The sequence below is a fragment of the Amphibalanus amphitrite genome, unplaced genomic scaffold (genome assembly GCF_019059575.1).
Source record: "Amphibalanus amphitrite isolate SeventyFive unplaced genomic scaffold, NRLGWU_Aamphi_draft 000050F_arrow, whole genome shotgun sequence".
Taxonomy (NCBI): Eukaryota; Metazoa; Arthropoda; class Thecostraca; order Balanomorpha; family Balanidae; genus Amphibalanus; species Amphibalanus amphitrite.
The window spans coordinates 402,778-424,220 of NW_024881546.1; the positions used below are offsets into that span (position 1 = coordinate 402,778).

The following is a 21,443-nucleotide window of genomic DNA, read 5'->3' on the forward strand; positions in this document are numbered from 1 at the left end:
GCGTGAGTCAGCACGGCACCTGACCGGCCGGTAGGGGGCGCCGCGGGGAGGGGGAGGGGAGGGGAGGGAGGCGCGCGGCGCGCGGAGGGAGGGAGAGAGAGAGGAGAGAGAGAGAGAGAGCAGGCTGCCGACGGGAGCGCCACAAACAACAGGCTGAATCCAATCAATATCTGCGAGACGTATGGCGGGGAGCGTGTGCCAGCGCGTGGGCATGGGAGCTGAGGCATCAGCGCCAGATGCTCAGCAGGGCGCCAAAGAAGACAACGGCACTTCCGCCGCCAGCGGCCTTTGAAGTCGGCCGAAAGATCCCCTGAAGGGATAAACAGTCGATCGGATTGATGATTCAGGCCGACAATCGCTCAGCGCGTGGGCAAATACAGATGGAGTCGTTAGCTGTCTGGCGATACACGGAAAGTGAGAGCGGTTATAAATCAATAGATCGCCAATCATTTCTTAAAAAGAAGAAAAATAAACAGTTAAAAAGGTACCAGCTATTCTTGTCTTTCATTTAAATGAGTATTCAGTTATATGATAATCATTCTTTAAAAATAAAGTAGCAAAGTAGAGGGTTCAATTGCTTGTTATAAACTTTAAGCATTTTCGAATATCATTTATAAATTAGCTCTGCAAGTTTTTAGCTTAAGTATAGGATCTAAGTAGATGCATTTGCTTCATTGAAAATATCCATAGCTGCGCGTCTAATATGTTGCACCCTATGCGTTGGAACAAAGTAGAGCCAGCAGGGGCCCGGGAACGATTTTCAAGTTGGGGGGGCGAGCCAAAAATACCTGACATGATGCATATGAAACAGTGGCGTTGCTAGAGGTCTAAGGGGACACGTACCCCCCCCCCCCCCCCTACACACACCGGGTTCAAAGGGACCCTCGGGTCCGAGAGGCCCTGCGGCGCCATTTGACCGCTGAGGGTTAACGATGGCCATATTTCGACTCAGAAGGGCCCCATTGGGCTCGTTAGAGCACTTCATGGGCCCTAAATAGCCACACTAAGATCTCCATAAGGGCCCCACACCGGCTTCTGAGGGCCTCTTGCAGCTTTTAAGGGCCCCTCGGTGGTCTCCAAAGGCCCGTTACAGGCCTCTGAGAGTTCTTACTGGCCAATGAGGGGCCAGTTCTAGGGGCATTTCCCGCCTGTGATGGTCCCACACTTATTTTTCTGAGGGCGCCATAACGGCAACTGTGGGGGCCCTCATTGGCGCCTATGAGGGCCCACACCGGTGTCTCTGAGGGTTTCACACCCCAACTCTGAGTGCCTACACCAGTGGCCAGTGCCTATTAAAGCCCAATATCGGCGACCCTGAGGACCCAACCAACACCTGTGCATCTAAAGGCCACCCACTGGTGACTTTTGAGGGCCCCACACCGGTGACTCTGAGGGCCCCACCGGCGTCTGACAGTAGGTACCATTCCGGTCTCAGGACCCCACATTACTTTTTCTGCCGGCCTAAGGGCCCCTTGCCGGTAACTGAGACCTCCTGCCGGCTTATATGTAGAGGGTTCGCGTCAGCAGCTCGCCTATAAGGGCCCCACACCCGTCTGTAACGGATCCACAGCAGCGTCTATGAGGGCCCACAGCAACGCCTGTAAGGACCCTCACCGGCGCCTCTGAGGGAATCACACTAGCACCTCTGAGCGCCCACACCGGCACCTGCATGCGCGGCCCCACACCAGTGCCTCTAAAGGCCCCTTACCGGCGGCTCTGAGGGCCCTACGCTGGTGATTCTGAGGGTGCTACCGGTAACCGAAGGCACCACATAAGTCCTTAGTGTCTCTGAGCTTTAATCCCATACCGGCCCTCCAAGGGCGCCACGTCAGTGCACGCCGCACGGCATTGCCCCACACCCAGGGGCGTCGCCACGGATTTTTGACTGGGGGGGACGGATTGGCTGACTAAAAACCCAAAAGTTAGTTAGTTTACCGTACAATTTCAGGCCTATGCACTACTTGTAACGCATACACAATACACATGTTCTCATGTTCTCGCGTGGAGGCGTTATTAGTCACACTCTTTTCTACCTGTGCATGAATTGGCGGCGCAAAGCGCCGCGAAAATTGGCAAAAACTCTTGGCATAACACTCCCAAAACGCATAAATTTTGCATCCTGCGTAATAAGTTTGATACCAGGACAGTTAGGGTCTGGTCACCAAGTCCAGCAGCCCTGCCTCTAAAAAATCGTGTGGTCCTCTATAAACCGCTGTTAACCATAGGTACAGCTTTTTTCCAACTTCTGTGCAGTGGAGCTGCAGGACTGCGGGGTCGGAGTCGACTTCGGTCGTAGTCGACGGTTTTGGTCGGATACGGAGTTGGAGTCACCAAAATCGTATAACAGACCTCAACTCTGAAGTCAGAGTCAACGTCATCCCCGAGGATGGGTCGAATAAGAGCTGGAGATTCTGTTGGCTGTGGTGATTGTAGGGGTCATGGTAAGACCAATGTAGGGGCATACTGAGCATTACGTCCTCCTGGGCTCTCTCAGACCAGGACGAGGTCCTCTCACCCTCAAGCATCAAACGTTCAAGGGCCATGGTGAGACCTTATGCTGTCGGATGGCCTCGTCCTCGAACGGGAAGAGGGCCGTTTGAGAGTGAGCTGAAGGTCTTGACTATTACGAATATCCTATGTAAAATGCAGGGGTAGCCAGTAACAGTTGGTAGCATTAGGCCAAATGGGCGCTCAAAAACTACTACCCCATAGGGTTTCCATGTTAAATCGACCTTTTTCAAGCGAGCCTCACACGGAAGCTAAAAGATAAAGTGCCGATATTATTGTGGAGAAAGGTAGGCTCAAGCCTCCTCTACAACCTTTTTATCTAGCGTTTTTCGATGCGGAGGCCATAACAGGTCCAAAAAGCATTGGGCGCTGCCCGAGGTACCAAAAGCCCCTCCGTGAGAGCGGAAGTTCCTGCGCATGCGCACATTGCCTCAACCCTGTACTGGCGTACATGAGTGATCCTGCTCACGGACTCGGTCAGCCAATCAGCGTCCCAGATTACATTGATAGATGTCGCTAGCATCACGTAATTCCTGCTTGCGAACACATTTTAACCCGCGCACCGACGGGGGGGGGGGGCGGATATCCGCCCCCCCCCTGAGGTTTTTCGCGAATAGCGGGAAAACCGCGGCGCTACGCGCCGCGAAATTTGGTATGACTATTCCCTTATCAATTTTACACATGGTGTGCAAGTTTGAACCTCCTACATTTCAAGGTCAGGTCACCAGGTCACTTTGAATGACCCAACCTCAAGTCACTTTTTTGCAACTTTGTCACCGTGCCAGAGCTACAGTAGATGTCGGAGGCCTTTGAAAGTCGCAGGATGTTATTAGGTCATTAGTAGCTACAATTTGTATATCTCGGAATTTTGATATCGGTGACCTAAGGTCAGGTCAATTTCGCGACCTCCCCATTATAAGTCAATGGGGGAAAAATCAACTCCCTGTTTTTACCACTAAAACGGGTCGGAATGGCCCCATATACCATACATGACTTCATATACGATCAACCTTCACTACCTTGAGGTCTGTTTTGCTGTTGGGCAGCTGTGAGGTCATGTGACGTCATCAAAGGTCACCAAAGGTTTTTGGCCAATAACTCCCTACAGGAACAAGATACAGACGCGCGGATGGTCTCATTGTGTTCAGCTCGTCAAGACGCATCGAATGATATACATGATGACCTCGAGGTCACGTGACCTGAGGTCAACCTTTGACCTTGACCTTTCGAGGTCAACATATATATCATTCGATGCGGATTGACGAGAGGATCACGATGATGCCCTTAGTTTGTTCCTATCTTGACTAATTCGAAAGTTATTCGAGAAAAATTCTCTCCATATTTAGCGCCGCCATTTTGACTTTTTCGACCCCTGTGACGTCATCTTTGACCTGACCTGAAAATGACCTTAGTAAAAATTGTAGATCTTGACCGTGCGCATCCGATGCCGTTTACCGCTTGTCGCTATCTTGCTTCGTTCTCGAGATCTAAGGGGGGGCGGTCATCCGCCCCCCCCCCGTCGGTACTAAGTTGGCGCAGACCCCCGTCGGTGCGCGGGTTAAGAATGAAACAGGTGCGCCATTTCCGCCTTCCATTGATTCCTTCCATCTTAGTATCAACTATACGCTTTTCAACTAACTTTAGACTAAGTTTTAAACTATGGTCAGTATGTTATTTCTGGTACATATAATTTAAAAATAACTGTTTTATGGATTTGGCTTTACCCGTCAGAATCGAATACTCTATTTTTTCCATATACAAAAATATATCACATACTCTGTAACTTGTCGAGGTAAAATGGGCGCTTTCCGCGTCGTTGGTGTACCCGTTGTTCTATATACCCTGGTAAAATGTGTGGCCGTCTCTGCAAGCTGTTGTCCTACTGCACTCTGAGACTTTGGGACAGATCTTCAGCCCTTGTTGGAAATGGTCGCCCCTACAACTGGAGCTTTGGCTCCCTATCAAGGACCTGGGACGGACAGTCCAGAGCTGCACCTCGTAGGCAATGTTATCTTTTAATGTGCCAAGAAACGTTCAAAGAGACAAAAGCATCACATCACATGTTTTTTCACTCCGATGCGGGCCGAGGGATGCCGTGGTCGGAGATGGAGTGGGGACTCCGAGCGTTTTTTTTTTTTAAGCCGGAGTCGGAGTTACCAAAATCATCTACTCCGCAGCCCTGTAAGCAAGGGTACAGTGTCAGCAATTCGCAGATTCAATTTGTTTACGAGTAGGTATCCGCAATTTCATCCCAAAACGACAATACACCAATGTCGTAGGTCACTTTTTAAATCATTCATGGGGATATTTTTGCGGGGGACGTCCCCCCCGGATTCCTCGACTGGGGGGGACGCGTCCCCCCCGTCCCCCCCGGTTTCGACGCCCATGCCCACACCCATCCCTCACACCCGGAGCGGGTTAACTGTGATATACCTATAGCAACGATTTTACCACCGTTGTGCTTTACGTATTTCTCAAAGTTGACTCAAAATGGTTCAGTATAAAATCTGGACTGCCAAACTTATGGCCAAGGTCAGGCCCAAACCAAAGCGGAATGACAATAGCATGTTGTCAAATCGATACTGTATCAGCAGAAACCATTCAGATGGCAAGGTAAAATGCCGTGTGTTGATGTTTAGTTGTATAAAGGAAACAAGCAGGAAAGAAGTTCGGAAAAGGGAGGAAAGATCCTTTCTCGCTGCCTCAATGTAGAGGGGGCGCCGCCCCCTCGGCTCCCAAGTTGGGGGGGCAAGCGCCCCCGCTGCCCCCCCTGTTCCCGGGTCTATGAGAGCCAGTTACACGTGCAGCCAATTAATTGGCGTGCGTTACCTATTGTGGATCACGGCCCCTGGCCCAATCGTAGTAGTGGCGCATCATTCCTCCCGAGGGTGCTTGGTGCGGACTGAGATTTTACCAAAATGAATTGAATCTGCCTAATGGCGGCTTCCTGCGATTAAAGTAGCCCGGATGTGGAGAGCTCGGGAGAAGCTGGCCCAGCGCTGAATCGGTGGGCCATCAGTCAAATGAATAGCAAAAGTTCAGCATGATGGATTTGAATAAGAATCTGGCGCACGCCGTTGGAATAGGGAGATGCGTTTTAGATAGCACATGCATCATCCAAAAGAGCGCTTTGTATTGATTGATGTGGTGCCGTGGAAAGAATTTAATTTCTGCCGGAATCGGAAGCACAAAATCATTCTTGTGCTGCATTTTTGGGGGTAGATTTTCATTAAAAAGCCGTTAAGGTTAGATTGACGGCGCGGGCGTTTCGCGGAATGTAAAATTTCCCGACATTAATGAGTGCAGTCAATCTACGTCACAGACAGCCTTTAGCAGAAATAAGCTCTGGCTGGTCACATTAATTTCCTGCCTTCCGAATAATTACAGCGTTGCAGAGAACCCGATGGCCAGCACGAAAAGTCATGTTCCCTCAACATTCATCCGCTCTAAGGCCGGTGAGACTCATGCAAATGCAATGACAACACCGCAAAATCAGTGGAATCTCCAACGGTCTGGTTCAGTGATCTGCTCATAAGTCAAATGGATCACTGCTCGGATGCTGCTCACTAATAACTTCCAAGAACATCTTTTGGCCTGTGGGTATCTGGCAGCTCATTGCATGTCTCTCCACCTCTCAGACATCTCTGCTACCATAAGACTCAGTCGCACCCTTCCGTCGCCGCAGGCACCCCGCCGTGCCGTCGCCCCAAAGCCCGCTGTTGCATGGGCCCGGTGCATAACGCAGGCCCAGCAGACATCTCACAGCAGGGGCCGCGACCGCGCTCGTTAGCAGTGGCCGAATCTGAATCAATTTCGCCGCCATCAGGTGCAGCAGCGCCGAGGGCGTTTTTGCCGTTTGTTTTGCAGCGCCATTCGGCCGTACATCTGTCGATATTCGGCTCTAAATCAGCCGCGCCCCACCAAGACACACAGAGATGTTATCTCACCACGCACGTGAAGTCTTACTTTGCGTTAAAAACATGTTTGATTTGTGTGTCCTGCGCCGTTCCGCTTGCCAGCGCTGTGGCGGACGGGCCAAGGACAAGGGTGGCTGCCTTCTCCCTCCCCCTCCCTCTCGCACGCACACAGTGATCGAAATTGCAGGGGAGACACTACATCAGTGTAGTGCGGCGGTACTGTTCAGCGCTACAGCAACGCTGAAACGTGCTATTTGCGGCCAGCTACATTGCGTGAATGAAGACAGATGCTTGTGCACTGCAAACAATACTTAGGCCATTGCCCGGAACAGCGTAACCCATTTTCTTTTCAGGGTGCTGAGCAATGATCATAGTGAAGTTGCGTCCGTGTCTTCTGATCCCGAAAAGGATAAAACAGCTCACAGAAGCTATAGAGGACGAGCCAGGACAGGGTCTCTCAAATCTAGTAACGGTTTCTACAAAAAAAAAAAAAATCAGCTGTTAAAACAGAATATAAAGACTTTGACGACACAGATGGACGCATTTTGATTTTTATGGCAATGTGTTGCGTTGATGGCCAGGGTAAAATAAAGTTCGTACCAAATGCACTACTTCTAAAAAATAGGCTTCTTTTGTACTACGCTACTTGCCACAAGTGTTATTTAGTTCAGCACTATACACAATACTGGAATGGTTTCCACTATAAAGCAAATATGGAGATTATAAGTTGGCTTAATCACGCTGCTTTGTAAATCTTGTTATGCTATTTGGAGCAAGGGGTGGTATACACATTACAAATGTTCTAAAATATAATATTTCAGCAATACTTGGCAATCAAATGTCAATATACTGCAAACATAATAAAGGTGTACACTGTATAATGGAGTTCATCATGCTCTAATAAAGCATATGCATATTTGACGTCATTTTTCTGTATTCACCCTTTGGTGGACCCAGGAGGGTATTAGAGGCAAATTGCCCCCTCCCCACCTCACCCGTGGTGCCCCAAATAAAGGAAAATTTGGGTAACATTTTCTGTAAAAAGAAAACTAGACAACTTTCCTTTATAGGAAAAGTTCGATTTACACTGCATAGCAGCGCATAAAGAATGGAAACCCGAGTAGGTTTTGGATTTCGGAGAAACTGCCCCCCCCCCGCAGCGTTTAGAATCGCTTTCCATATGCAGCTATGTTTTCATAATGAGTTTGTATTCATCTTTTTCTTGAAATACTATTTTCAAACCTACCAGTTATGCTTCAGAGAACAAATCAAGCTAAGAGAAAGATCAGCAGTTGGCTGTGCTTGTAACCTGTTTCATACCTCTCTCAACCTCTCAAGTCATACCCAATACATAGTAGGTATATAGGCAATTAAAGCAACAGTTGTGATATATTTGGAGAGAACAGACGAAACACCCATTCATGTCTAAATTCCTTGAAGGTGAACCTATATCCGTTGTATGCATGTCTGAAAACACGCATTAATTGAATGGACAATATAAACTCATTACGAGGTAAAGATGAATATCGAAATCAAGCAAAGAAAGACCAAAATGCTCTTTGCATTCATAAAAATATAATATAAACATTTAGCTGAAAAACAAAATGCAGGCTTGCATTAAAATTGAATTCATATGTGCCGTCATTGTGAGTTCACTAATAACAGGCCAACAATGCGTGATTTATGCACAAAACCACAATTCAAAATAATACAGCGCCATCAAATCATCCAAGCTATCACTATACCCCAAAACAGCAATTTAAGATATCATAAAATGTTGTGAAAAACCAATAACTAGCCCTTGGCGTGAGGCCGCGGCCGGCCAGTCGCGGCGGCCATTATGGGCTGCGGACCGCACAAGTCGGCAAAGTCGGCAGTTACGGCCCCACGCGGCAAGATGGCCGGGCGCCGCCGCCGCCGCCGCCCGCCCGGCGGTGGCGGAGGAGAGATTATCAGCCAAAAAGTGAGTATATTTCGACATTTTCAGCAAATATTGTGATCATAGTTGATGGAAGCTGTTCACTTAAAGCATTCGTAGGTTTGATTGCTGGCTGGCAATTTTTATTGTGCCAGAAGTCGAGTTTTATCTCTTTCTGTGCATGTGCGTTTGATTTTGCTTAGTCTGTGAGTTCGCCCAAGTTCCCTGCGAGAGCAAAAGTTTCTGATCGACCCTGACCTTCCCCAGGACATTTCCTTTCGTTGTTACCTCGTTACTCCGAACTTTACGACATAGTAGGATCCCGCTCGGCGTTCCATTCAGACCCTGGAACTATAAAGTTTACTATATCCATAAAATACCCAAGAATACCCGTAACATAAACTGTGAGACTCAACAGGTCTGATGAGCTAAGTGTGCTCTTATCACTTTATTTGACAGCGAGCATGTGCCCGGTGCGTTAGTAGCTGACATAACATTATCGCCCAGTGGTTAGCACTGCCCTCGAACTAGTCAATGGAGGGACAGGGGGACCATAACACCGCATCACTAGGCCAAATACCACCTCGTTTCTTGGTTTAATGCCACACTAACCCTCCAACGGCGCTTCATCCGGCATACTTTCCACCACAAAGTCTCGTCATAAACCTCGACCCAGCGGCCCGACCCGTGTGATCTCCCTGACCAAAGCGCGCCCACCCGGCCCGCCGAGCTATGAGCGTCACTGGGAGCTATCACGGGCCGCAGCCACCGTCTCGCCGCAGCTCGGACGGTTCGAGCTGCCAGGACGGCGGCCGTAACAGGTAGCACGGGACAGCAGCTCGCCTCGTCCCGGCCCGTCCCGGCTCGGCCCGGCCCGAGCGGCCCGGCCGCTTTGCGTCGTAAAGTCTGCGTTACGATCCGGCCTGACGCAAATGGGTACTCTCGTGGCTGGTGAATAGTCCGAGCCGAATAATGGCGACATTTCTTTGTAAAACGCTTGCTGTAGGTCAGCAAAGGTGCAAGAGCATCGACACCGATTGCCGGAAGAGGTGGCGGAGCGATCAGCGGCGCGCGACACCGATCTCCGGTCATAAACACGGGCCGGGCGGCGGCGGCGGCGGCGGCGGCGGCGGCCGGGATTGCCGGTCCGGCGGCGGCGGCGGCACAGGCCGCGGCGGCTGCCGCACGGCGCGGGACGAGCACTGACACTTGTCGCCGACAATCTGCACACTGCACTGTCATCCAGCGGATCGGGCCTGCACGTTGTTAACGGCAGCATCCGCTCATCAGTCTTCACGGTCACAGAGCATGGGCGGGCGCAGAACGGAGGCCCACGGCAGAGCGACCGTGCAACTTGCACAGGCAATGCCGCTAATTAGTTGCCTTACGTTAGCTAATGAGACACATTTGGAATATGTTCATGATAATTATATGAGCGAAAAGCGTTTAAGCTATTTTGAATACATTTTTACTGGATGAAAGTTTCATTGTGAAGTTTCAACCAGCGGTCTCTCAACACAAATGATCCCAGGCCACGACAAATTTCGGCATGCTGGCATAAACTGCATGTTTTTAAACTAGTCAATCATTCTTCGAAGATGTTGAACACAATTTAAATTGAGATGCACTAATATCAAACTTTGGGAAATAGTACTATGTAGATTGACTTAAATACGAAATTCGACGTTCGTCATTATTGATAATAACCAGATATTTCATCATTATAATAACGGTGAATTTATTGCATGATTCAACGACAAACTAAATCACATTCATTGACGTGCCTATTGCACATCGCTATTTCAGTCTATCACATGCATTTGCTGTGGTACAACTAATGTTAAGCCTGCATAACGAAACCACCGCTGCATTTTCTTGCTACCTGCATGATAATATCGTGTTTCATTAGAATGCTAAATATTCATGTCTTACCCACAGACTTTATCGGCCTAGCCCGCGAATACCTGTGCTTGACTATCTGAATAAACAAAGTTATGGTAGGGAATACTTGCTTTAGTGCTTTGAGTAAAGTAACCCAAAAACAAGTACTGTATGAACTTATATGAAGCAAACAGCTAGTGAATGGTTCCAAATACGCAGATTTAGGCACAACAACCAAGAAAAGCCGCAAAACTGGCCAGGGAAGAGACGAGGAAATGTTGAAATCAGCCCACGAATAACGGTTTGTTTGATAAAATCAGATCTTCATAAATTTTATTTTTTGTACCCTTAAAGTTGCGTAGGTATCTTCAGCAAAACGTAGGCTTGCTTGAGGAAATTTACTCCAGAAATTGCTCAAAAGATAAACATCGCACCGAACTTTTCAAAAACTGTTTTAGAACCGTTAGCCAGCCATTTCAATAAGGGTTTCCGCTAATGGCGGTTGACCTCAATACATTCGAGACGAATCCGCCGAAAACAATGCCGAAAATGATTTTGAACGTGGTCCACAGGGCGTCACGGAGCACCAATAATAGACCGACCCTCGGCAGCCGTAAAATCGGCGGGTACCGAGCAATGAAACAAAGAAAGGCCATTATTTCCCCACTGGACAGCCACTAAATCCTCGCCACCCACTGATTCAAATGGCGTCGGGTAATTATGGCTTTCAGGAAAGGCCGTAGAAATGTCGGACACCGTCTCGAAAATATGGGGTATTATAGAAAGTCAGCGGTCAGATAAGAAGACACCATTGCTGCAGATTTGCAAACGAATGGTGGAATGATAGCACAGGCGTCGACATAAAACATGATTGCTTCAATAGCAAATGCAACAGTGCCACTTGTCGCAAACTGAATACAGTTGTGACTTCCTGAGTTGTCATAAAGTACTACATTCCTGGGAAGCAAAGATCATTCGGATGACTTCCGATGCCTATGAAAAGGTCGAAAAGGGTCATTTTCGTACCGGCAACAACGGCAACAGCTAACTAGATAGGTAGATAATGTATGAGACTTTCCATGACATGGATTTTAAAGTGTCTACGCCATTACATAAATGATGACTAAAGCACATCAATACACTATAGTCACAGTGTGATAAAAGGCAACATACGAGATAGTAAAGAAAACTATACTGGACTTTTTAAGCTGAATTGGATAGAAACATTCTTGGATATTACCCAAGGAGGCCATGAAAGGAACACGGAATGCACTGCGCTGAATCCACATCTCTGCCACTTAAAAAAGGTGTGCAAAAATATCACTTTCTGCTCTTTCGCTTGATATTTAATGAAACAATTTCGGTTTTGTTTAATAACACCATTAGAAATGTCTTGAAGTCTGACTAAAATGACAATTTTGAATTCACGTAAAAGTGACTTTTCAGATTCAAAAATACAGAAGCCAAATCAAAGCAGTTAACGGTTGACAATGTCTTTTAAGTGACATATAAACGCATAATCATTTTTTTTTCATGGAAACTGAACGTCATAATGAAACAGATTGATTTCACTTTGTGCTATCATAAAAATACAACCATTAACAAATTATGTTTGCAAAAAATCAGGCTCTCATTACATAATTGTGCCGGAAAGTCCCCAGGACGTCTAAATTGAGCTTTATCACTCAACGTTGCGAAAAAGCTCCGATTAAGTCATTGCCGAACGGCCTCGTATGACAAGGAAACCGCTGAGTCGTCGGCCCACCGGCTCGTTTCACACATCAGTGTCGGGACGGGGCTGCGGCGAATGATTTGTTTGTGGGCCACCCGATCCTGTGTTTAGGGCCGGCCGGGCGGCGCGGCGGGCGGGGCCGCGTGCACATGCAGCTGCACCATTACCGGCGGCGGCGTCGGTGACCGAAACGAGCCGGCGCCGGCCGCCACCGCAATTACCGTGGGAGCGCGATGGCGCCGGGCCCCGATACCTGGCATTATGTCGCGCGCATTCATCATGGCGATTGCCGCACGAAATTCCGCTGTGTTATTTTGTAATTCGATACGAGTGCGCCTCTGTGTGATTGTGACGGGACACGCGATTAAATTGATTCATAACATTATCAACGCTAAGGCACTGTTTATGAAGACGGCGGCCGAAAGTCGAGCGCCAATTTCAGTCGGCCAGTTCAAACACAGAACGAAATGCGACAATTTACATCTAAATAGCTCACCGCAATTTATATGCCCTAGCTCTGACAAGACTTCATAGAGTTATCTTCCCACAGACAAACTTGGAAATATTTTCCGGGCTCAATGAGCTGCGGTTTCTGTTTGGCCATGCAATTTGGTGCGGTGACGGTCACTCGGCCCTGCACCCCGGCTCTGCGGCACCCCAGTGCGGCGGCAGGGGAAGCCGTTCCCATGGCCGGCCCGCGGTCCATGGGCGGCGGAGGGGCGTCCGACACCTGCTCTGAGCTCGCGCCATGCTGGGCCGCGCCACCAGCCGAGCCCCGCACGGGCAGCAGTCAGATTTGATAAACAGCGTCTCGGCCACAGAGGCCGACAGCAGCTTTTTGCAACAGTAATAAGGGTGGCAAGCGGCAAAAAGGTGCTCAGAATAAAAGTTTTCAACGTATGTGACGTTATCAAGACGGAAATAAATCTCCCGGGTGCGGTTTTTGCACGCGACCGACGCAGATAAGCTAACAGAAAGTCATTCTACAAGACGAACGACCGAGCAGAAAATTGAATACATGGCGCCCTGCGCTCTGTGACTTATCTGCTTTTCCGATTCTCCGTGCCCGAAAGTGGGAAAACATCACGTAGCTGGGCACGCACCAGTCCTCTGGCGAGGAAAAACAATCAGTTCGGGCGCAGCTCGCAGACAGTGTTCTCGCCTTACCTCAGATATCAGGAGGCGAGCTTAACCCCGTTCTCGTCCGTCGCCTCCGGCGCGGACGCGGTCAGCACAATGCGAATGCCGGCGCCCAGATGAGCCTCCCTTATCTTTACGACCACTTTATCAGGTGATGCTTTGGTCGATTTACAACGCGCGTGATGCGCCTGGTCACGTGGGCGCCTGCGCAGCCAATGGCGGCGCCGGAAAATCGACGAGAAAATTCGAAATTAGTCGGGCCGCAGTTGTCTTGCGCCGCACCATTAAGTCGAGTTGACGCCTCCCCCTCGGCGGGCGGGCCATCGCGGGCGCGGCGCGCGCGGCGCCAGAGGAGCTGCCGCTGCAATCAATCGGAGGGCGCGCACCGCCGCCGGCGCCAATGATTACCGGTGTGGGAGCGAGCGTATGGCACGCAGCCGGGACACGAGGGGACCGCCGAGCGGGGAGGGGTACCGGGGAGAGAGAGAGAGCGCGCCTCCAGGGGCGCCGGGAGAGGGTGAGCGACAGAGCGGCTCGATAGAGGCTAGATAGGAGGCTACTGCTGGCAGGAGAGGGTGAGACACCGCTCCTGGCACCCCGTTGACCTCGCCTTGGCACCAATCGGGCTGCTGGCACACGGCGTGGGCTAGTTGTCACTGTTTTGCCCACCGGCAGAATCAATGCTGCATCAGCCGGCCGCTGGCTGGGACATTCATAAACCACGGCAAGGTAAAACAAACTGAAAGCGACCGCTCTGCAGTTGCGTCCTATACAAATACGCAGTGACGCAATGGCTGATGGATTCATTGCGATCGCCGGCGGTGCGGACGCGTTTGATTTCCACCTACAAAGGGCGCCGACAGGGCTCGCTGCGCTCATTCTCCTCGGTTTGTTTGAAAGAAAAATATTTCTGTGATTTTTTTCCGAACCGTTATGTAAGATCTTCAACTTCAGTTGTATCGTTCGATACCAATGAATGTTAGAATATTCAGTGTTGGTCGAAATTATTTGACAAAAATGAGATGTGTTGCCTCTATGAACATAAGTAGTTTAATCTAACCACAAATATAATTTCAAGTCTCTATCCCAAATTTATTCATGACAAAAAAAAAGAATTTCAACGAAATGCCGGTGAAATCGATTCCACAAACATCATTTCAACCACCATTGACAGTTGGTTGAGTCATTAACGTAAAAGAACATTTAAAGACATGATGTGGAGATGAATTGTGAATTAAAATGAAATCGGACTTACTCCACAAGAGTTCGTTGGGTCGGAGCTTTCGAATTGTATTACAATTCTTCGTCAGCGAGAGTCGTATCGGATGTTAAGATCGAATCGAAGGTACAGTGCGGATCGAACTTCGATCCGCACTGTACCTTCGATTCGATCTTAACATCCGATACGACTCTCGCTGACGAAGAATTGTAATACAATTCGAAAGCTCCGACCCAACGAACTCTTGTGGAGTAAGTCCGATTTCATTTTAATTCAACGTAAAAGAAGTTAAACCACGAATGAGTGGATCCTCAATTTGAAGCTCTTATCCGACTAAAGTAAGTATTTTTTTTGTGGTTAAACCTTGCGATGTTCAAGAAATTTACCTTCCTGCTATAGAACAGCATCGGCAAACATTTTACAGTGCATACAGACCTGCATCTGCATCGAATCTGCGATGATCACGATATCTGCACGCTAAGCAAACAGCAAGAAAAGCTGATAGCATTTGCGGCTGATCCGCTAGGAAAATAGATGGCTTCATCGGTGCCGAGGAAAGCGTAGACAATCCCACAAGCTCAAAATGTTCTTCATGTCAAGTCGGCCTAAATCGATCACCTCAGCCAGCCTGGCAGACAGGAGGATACAATTTTAACGTCGGCTGGAACCGCTCCACAAACAAGCATCGTAAAGTGATCGCGCTGTCAGTTGCAGTTCACCGTTTGGCCGGCACTGGTCTGAGTCGCCACCATCAGTTAGGTTTGGTTGGCACCACTGTTTTCAGACAAAAGGTCGTCCGTGGTTTCATGCGATGGCGGTTCGTTGAGTGGTCACTGAAGTTTGAGAAAGAACAGACCACCCACACCATTCTCACGAAAGATTTGATATGTCCACTCCAACGAATGACTCAGCTTTGCACCTTCACCTTTACTCACGCAATAATATCGTTTACGATTTAGGTGCGAAGGTCGAAAATACTGGAAGTTGGAGCCACGATTTGTTGACGACAATAGTCCTAAGGGTTCAATTTCTGTTGTACAGACAACACGCCTTATTTTATAGGCACGTCATATAAATCCATACCGCGCTCCACCCCTTCCACCACTAATACTGGTTACATTCTCACACCTCTAACCTTCTCTAACACTTATTTTCAATTTTCTCGGTCGGGTTCCCAGGGTTGAAGGTGTAGTCTGGAGGTACTCCGCCTGTCCTTGTGTACGCTCGTCTCGCCCGTGGCGCCGGCCGGTTCGACTAAGCATCACCTGCCAGTGGTGCTCGACCGGCATCAATCACTGCCAACATGTTCATCAGTCACCGGCAACATGTTCATCAGACAGTAATGGCGGCCGGCGGCGCGGTTCGCGGTTCGGCCCGGTCCCGTCCCACCGGCCGGTCACTGCACAGCTGTGACGGGCTGCCAGCCGCGCCGGAAATCGGCCAGCCGAGCCGCCCCAGACACCAGGAGCGGCGGCGTGGTCTCCGGCGGACTCAGCAGCAGGAGACGCACCAAGAGACAGACGTGGTGTGCGTCTCTCTCCCTTCCTCATGTTACCGCGGACGGCAAATGGCCGCGCAGAACCAGACGCAATTTGTCACAGACTGGGAGGGGCGTCAATTCTGTGCCACTGTGGGTCAGTTTACGGCCATGTAGTTACCGTGCATGACACGCACGAGCCAGCATAGCCGTGGGGCGGAACCACACGCCGGACCCCCCCCCCCCCCACTCCCCCCTGGACCCGACAGCGATGCACCGGCGCCGGCTGGACACAAACATGGCTGCCGATCGCCGGCCCCGGCAGAGGCTATCTGGACCCGGCGGCCCGGCAGATCAGAGGACCACACCGCGGACTGGGGGATGGGAAGGGGCGAGGGGGGGGGGGCGATATCCGATATACACACGGAATTTAGTGGAAATAATGCTAAACTTCACTGGAAACACGGACTGATTTCCAGTAATAGATATCTGAGCTAACAAACAGGCTAGTTCTATCGTGGCATATGAATAGTGCATACCTACAAAAGCCCCATGCGTGCAGACCACACATTAGAGTGTGCTTGTCTGAAAGTTGTACGAAAAAGCTCACTGTGGTGTTCGTGTTTGAATTAATTAGCTGCCACTCTGCAACACGAAGCGTGTATTTAACCTCGCTGAGCAAGACGTTACAACCGAACCTCATTAAAGATTGTGAGTTATGCTCCGAGCACTGATCGAACCTAACGCAACGCTACCCGGTTCCAGCGATTCGTATCATCATTTTACGAACGCAGTATACGCCTCTCAGAAGAACGCAGGCCCGCAGGTCAAAGATCCCGACCGCTAATATCTTACTAACAGTGTACGGACGATACTCATAAAGAGCTACGACACCCTCCCTTAATTGCGCGCGTACACCCATCGCAAGTGTTTTCAATGACGTGTTGCAATTAATGACGAGAGTAGACATAGATCAAAAATAAAAATAAACACTCTGATCATATAACTGAGAGCGATTTTCTCATTAAGTGGCCGTAATGTCATCACTGTCTGAAGTGGGACCTCCCATGAAGAAATATAAATATAAATGTGACTATTAGTAACCAAACTATCAACAACAGTCTGCTGATATGCTTATTATTGGAGCGATCAACCGGTGGGTTAGTTCATTTAGCTGCTTTCAAGCTGCTACAGTCGAATCAAACCGACACATATTTATCATTTACATATTTCATTCTAAACAACTCAATAACATCGGAAGGGGAGTGACATCAGAAGCTCTGTTACATAATGAAGACGAATAGAATGTAAGCTAAGAACTAAAAATGTCCCCGTACTCCGTAGGACTGCATTTGTCATATTTCTTAATTCCTTCATGTGAGTGTTGTTATATTTCACTGCATACATGTTTGTGATAAATTTGATTAATGAGGAATCATAGCAGATATGATAACTGAAAATGTTATCTAGCGAGCGACCAATAAAAATCGATTTTTTATGTCTATGTGAAAAAACGGATCCAAAATGAAACAATGAAACAGAATGAAAGGTTTTAAAACTTATAATTTTTAATCGTTTGGATGGTTGGCATGAGTGAAGACATTATAGTCAAAATTGATGTGAAAATGATCAATGTTTCTCTTTGGTAAACTAAAGAACCAATACAATTTTTTGGCATGTTATTGATCATTTTCACATCAATTTTAAAACTTATACAGCAATTATATGCTGAACAACTGCGGGAATGCCTTCGGAGCTCCAAGCCTTCAAACCAGTGATGCCCAGTGACAATACATGACCTGAAAGTTGGAACGAACTGCCTCCGAGGCGACCGTCTCGCTCTTTGATCCCACAGCCTGCCGCGCGGTCCAGGGAATGTCATTCTCAGGCCCAGAACCATGCAAAATGCATGCCATTAATCCTCTTTATGGAGTTCATTGAAAGTCGGGCTTTTTTCGCTGGCCGGCGCAGAATTTACGGCGACCGGCTGGGGGTGACACGTCTGGAGCTGGCAGGCAAGCCCGCCCCGCGCGGGCGCCGCTCCTCCGCTGAAGGACCTCCTAATTGTTTCTCACATTCATCGCCGGTGGCCGATTCAGGATAACGGCGAGCTGATGTGCGACCATTATGAGGTCCTTAATTGTCGCCAACTGCGGCGGCCGTAACTTGGTATATCGGCGGCGCTGACTGCCGCGACACGGACGGACTCCTCCCGGCGGCGGCACGCCCTCGACGAACAGCGCGAGAATGGCCGCCAACGGCCGACCGTCGGCCGCCGAGCGCCGCGACGACGTCGACGTTTTATATTTGCGGTTAATTACGGAAGGCAGCAGCTTTGTATGCAAATGTGTCCTTTTTACCAAGCAGCGGCGAAGCAGCGAGCGCCGTGGCCCGGATCCGGGTTGATCTTAGCCCAGATCTAATTAAACGTCAATTCTCGGAGAAAACTCGACGGACGTTTGCATTCAAATTCTCTGTTATCGGTGTTTGTTCAAGCTGGGGTATTGTGTTTTATCAGAGAATAAACTAGGATACAATCTGGAGCTAGCTGTGCTACTTCTTTTGAATTGATTCGAGTGTTCTCTAAAAAAAAAAAACATTTTGCTGGGACGTTTGCGTAATGCAATATGCTGCAATTAATTGTATTATCAAATGAAATGGCAGTCATGCGCTACGTATGCCAACCATTTCTGGAGGAATCTGACATGTCTAACAAGGCTTATTTCGGACACGGCCATAAAATCCATGCACGCTTTTGTAAACTCAAGCGAGTAGAATTCATCCTCTGAAACTGCTCCCTCGTGTATCGTGCGTTAATAAGTATTGCAAACATAGAAGAATTTCTTACTTCTGGAGCCTTTCTCAGCGCACGGCGTCGACCGAAACTACCTGAGGAGCCATAAATTACCACGAAGGAATTATCTTTGAGTCTACCGGTGACGCATTGCCCGAGAGCAATATATGAAACGACTCCCTTGGGCACCAAAAGCAATCTAAAGAAACAACATTAAAATTTCGGGAAACTATGGGCTCTGAATGGTTTTAAACACACAATAGGCCGGTGCAGGACGCGGAACGGTTCGCGATGGGATGTTCTCTCTCTGAGAGTCCCCGTGTCGGGGTCGCAGCGAGGGCAGAGGCGCGGCGGCATTGATTTGGAATGTGCCTACCGGCCGCTCATTTGAAGCCGTCGAATTAATTCCAGGAGCGGGTTGCGTCTGGGCGGATTTAATTTTGTTGATGCATTTCCGAGTAGATCTTATCGAGACAACTTCGACGAATTCGGAATAGACGCACGGGCAATCTGCTAATGCACGAATGATTATTGCAAGAGGGCAATATAAGCCAATTAGCTAGGCTTTAGAAACATACATCTGGTGGTGCGCAGGACTGGCCTGACTCTGCACCGCGAAAGATGGACATGTGGGCTCGTCAGTAGCACCACGTGGAGGGTCAAAAGGTCCGTCTCGGCGCTTCCACGAAACTTAATGAACGACGGAGGTAAGTATCAAATCCTCAAATTGAGATATCGAATTCCGCCACTTCCAAACCAAACCAACATCTCAGTACGCCTCTTGCACCCTGTGCATTGTCTTCCAAAACACCCCAACTACCAGCCCATGCATCTCACAAACGTAATAATGAAGCTGATAGCGGCGCGGCGCGTCCCGCATGCATTACGGCCCGCCCGTCACCGCCGCCGCCACCTGCCACACTCTCACAATGGCCGTTCGCCGCCGCCGCCGGCCGCCGACCATTTTCTCCGGGTATTTTTCTTCTTAGCTTCAGATAAGATCCCATAAATCTTTGGCGGCGGCGTAATAAAGCAATACATCATACGGTGAGGGCCGCGGCGCAAGTTTGGCCACTCCCTAGAATGAGATAATAATACCGGGGCCCGCTCGGCTGGCCGGCGGTGGAGCTGGTGAAGGTGGCGGTGGAAACGATGGAAGCGGTGGCGATGGTAGTGATGGAAACGATGGAAGCGATGGGAGTGGTGGGAGTGGTGGCAATACTAGCGGCGGCGATAGTGGTGACGGCAACGATAGAAGCGGTAGCAATAGCCGTGGGTAGTAAAGCGGTGGAAAGCGGTGGCGATGGCGCTGGCGGTGGCGCTGGCGGTGGCGATTGTGGTGACGGTGGCGATGGTAAAGCGGCGGCGGTGGCGGCGGTGCCGCGGAATAAATCGGCCGGAGGTGCCATTGATCACAGCTGAGGCGGCACGGCACGGCCGACTGATGATAACCCGCCATCACTGATCGGAGCTGATTGGTCCAATATTGCCGCTATGATGAATAGGCTGTATTGGGTTAGCCAGAGCACCGTCAGCGCGAGAAAAAGAGATCCAGAGCCAGGCTCGAATATGGTGCCTTTATAAAATCACGTTAATAATTGCTGGGATTCTCCTGCTCGACACTGAATGTATTATTCTCCAATGCAGGCAAAATAAGTAAAAGTTTGCATCAAAATAAAATTTGCGATAACGTTACGAATTCATGTATAGAGTTTCAATATCAGTCGAATACGACTGAAGACAAAAACGTCATCGGTGCTGGCTGAAAAATATTACTGTTGATTAAATAGGAGTCTGCTCTTCCACAAAACAGTTTCGGCTCTACGAGGGGGTACCCAAAAGAAACGGGAATTGTTTCATATCTGTTTATTCACTGATCCCTTCACATCGTCACTCATGTCATTCTTAAAGTACTCTCCCTGCGAGACAATGCACCTATGCAGACGCGTTTTCCAGCTCTCAAAGCAGTTCTGGAACTCTTGCAAGGTGATGCCTTGCAGAGCCATCGTCGTTTTTGCTTTTACCTTATCAAAGTCGTCGAAATGGTTTCCCTTGAGGTCTTTTCATTCTGGGGACCAGGAAAAGGTCACAGGGTGCCAAATCCGGTGAATAGGGAGGGTGGATCCGTGGAGTCATGCATTTTTTGTCCAAAATTGTCTGACACTCGAGGCGGTGTGCGCTGGCACACTGTCGCGATGAAATCACCACTCCCCGCTTCGCCACCTGTCGGGGAGTTTTCGTCTCACCGTGTTTCACACACGCCGCAGAACGTCCAAGTAAAACGTCTGATTGGCAATTTGACCAGGGAGGAACAATTTCCTTTTGCACACTTCCCTTTGCATCGAAAAAACAAATCAGCATTGTCTTGACATTTGACTTCACTTGGCAAGCTTTTTTTGGGGTGCCTTTGGGATAACATTTGACCACTTTTGAAGTGCGAAAATCATTCATAAACCCGCGTCTTGCTCACGGCAGCATATTTGTATGCTTCTTGAAGCAATGGAACCGTTTCAGTCGCGGACTTCCCCAGCAGGAAACAAAATTTCACAGATGCGCGTTGTTGCTCAGTTCCGCTATGCATAAAAAAACGACGGATCGGGCGGGAGTGCTTCAATAAATACGTGCGCCACGCGGCCGCGCCTCTTTATTTCGTCACCTCACGGTGCAGACTAAGTCCCCAGGGCCAGACTGGTTTGCCCCTAGCAGGGCAATGCCGAGCTACAACTGGCTTGGCCTACAGAGAACGATTCCCGTTACTTTTGGGTACCCCCTCGTATCTGCAAAGCCGATAAAACATACAAGTATGACTTCACACAAAGTTCAGACATTTTACATCTCGTATAATTCTACATTAGCT

The 21,443-nt window shown here is 49.1% G+C and overlaps 1 protein-coding gene across 1 annotated transcript in view; it reads right to left on the minus strand.

Annotated features, from left to right (window-relative positions):
- Positions 1-13,144, minus strand: part of LOC122377756 (homeobox protein Hox-B5-like) — a 91,549-nt gene extending 78,405 nt beyond the window's left edge. The window contains exon 1 of the mRNA XM_043358148.1: positions 13,124-13,144. The gene's annotated coding sequence lies outside the window, so the exon portion shown is untranslated. The remainder of the gene's footprint in view (positions 1-13,123) is intronic.
- Positions 13,145-21,443: the final 8,299 nt, after the last annotated feature.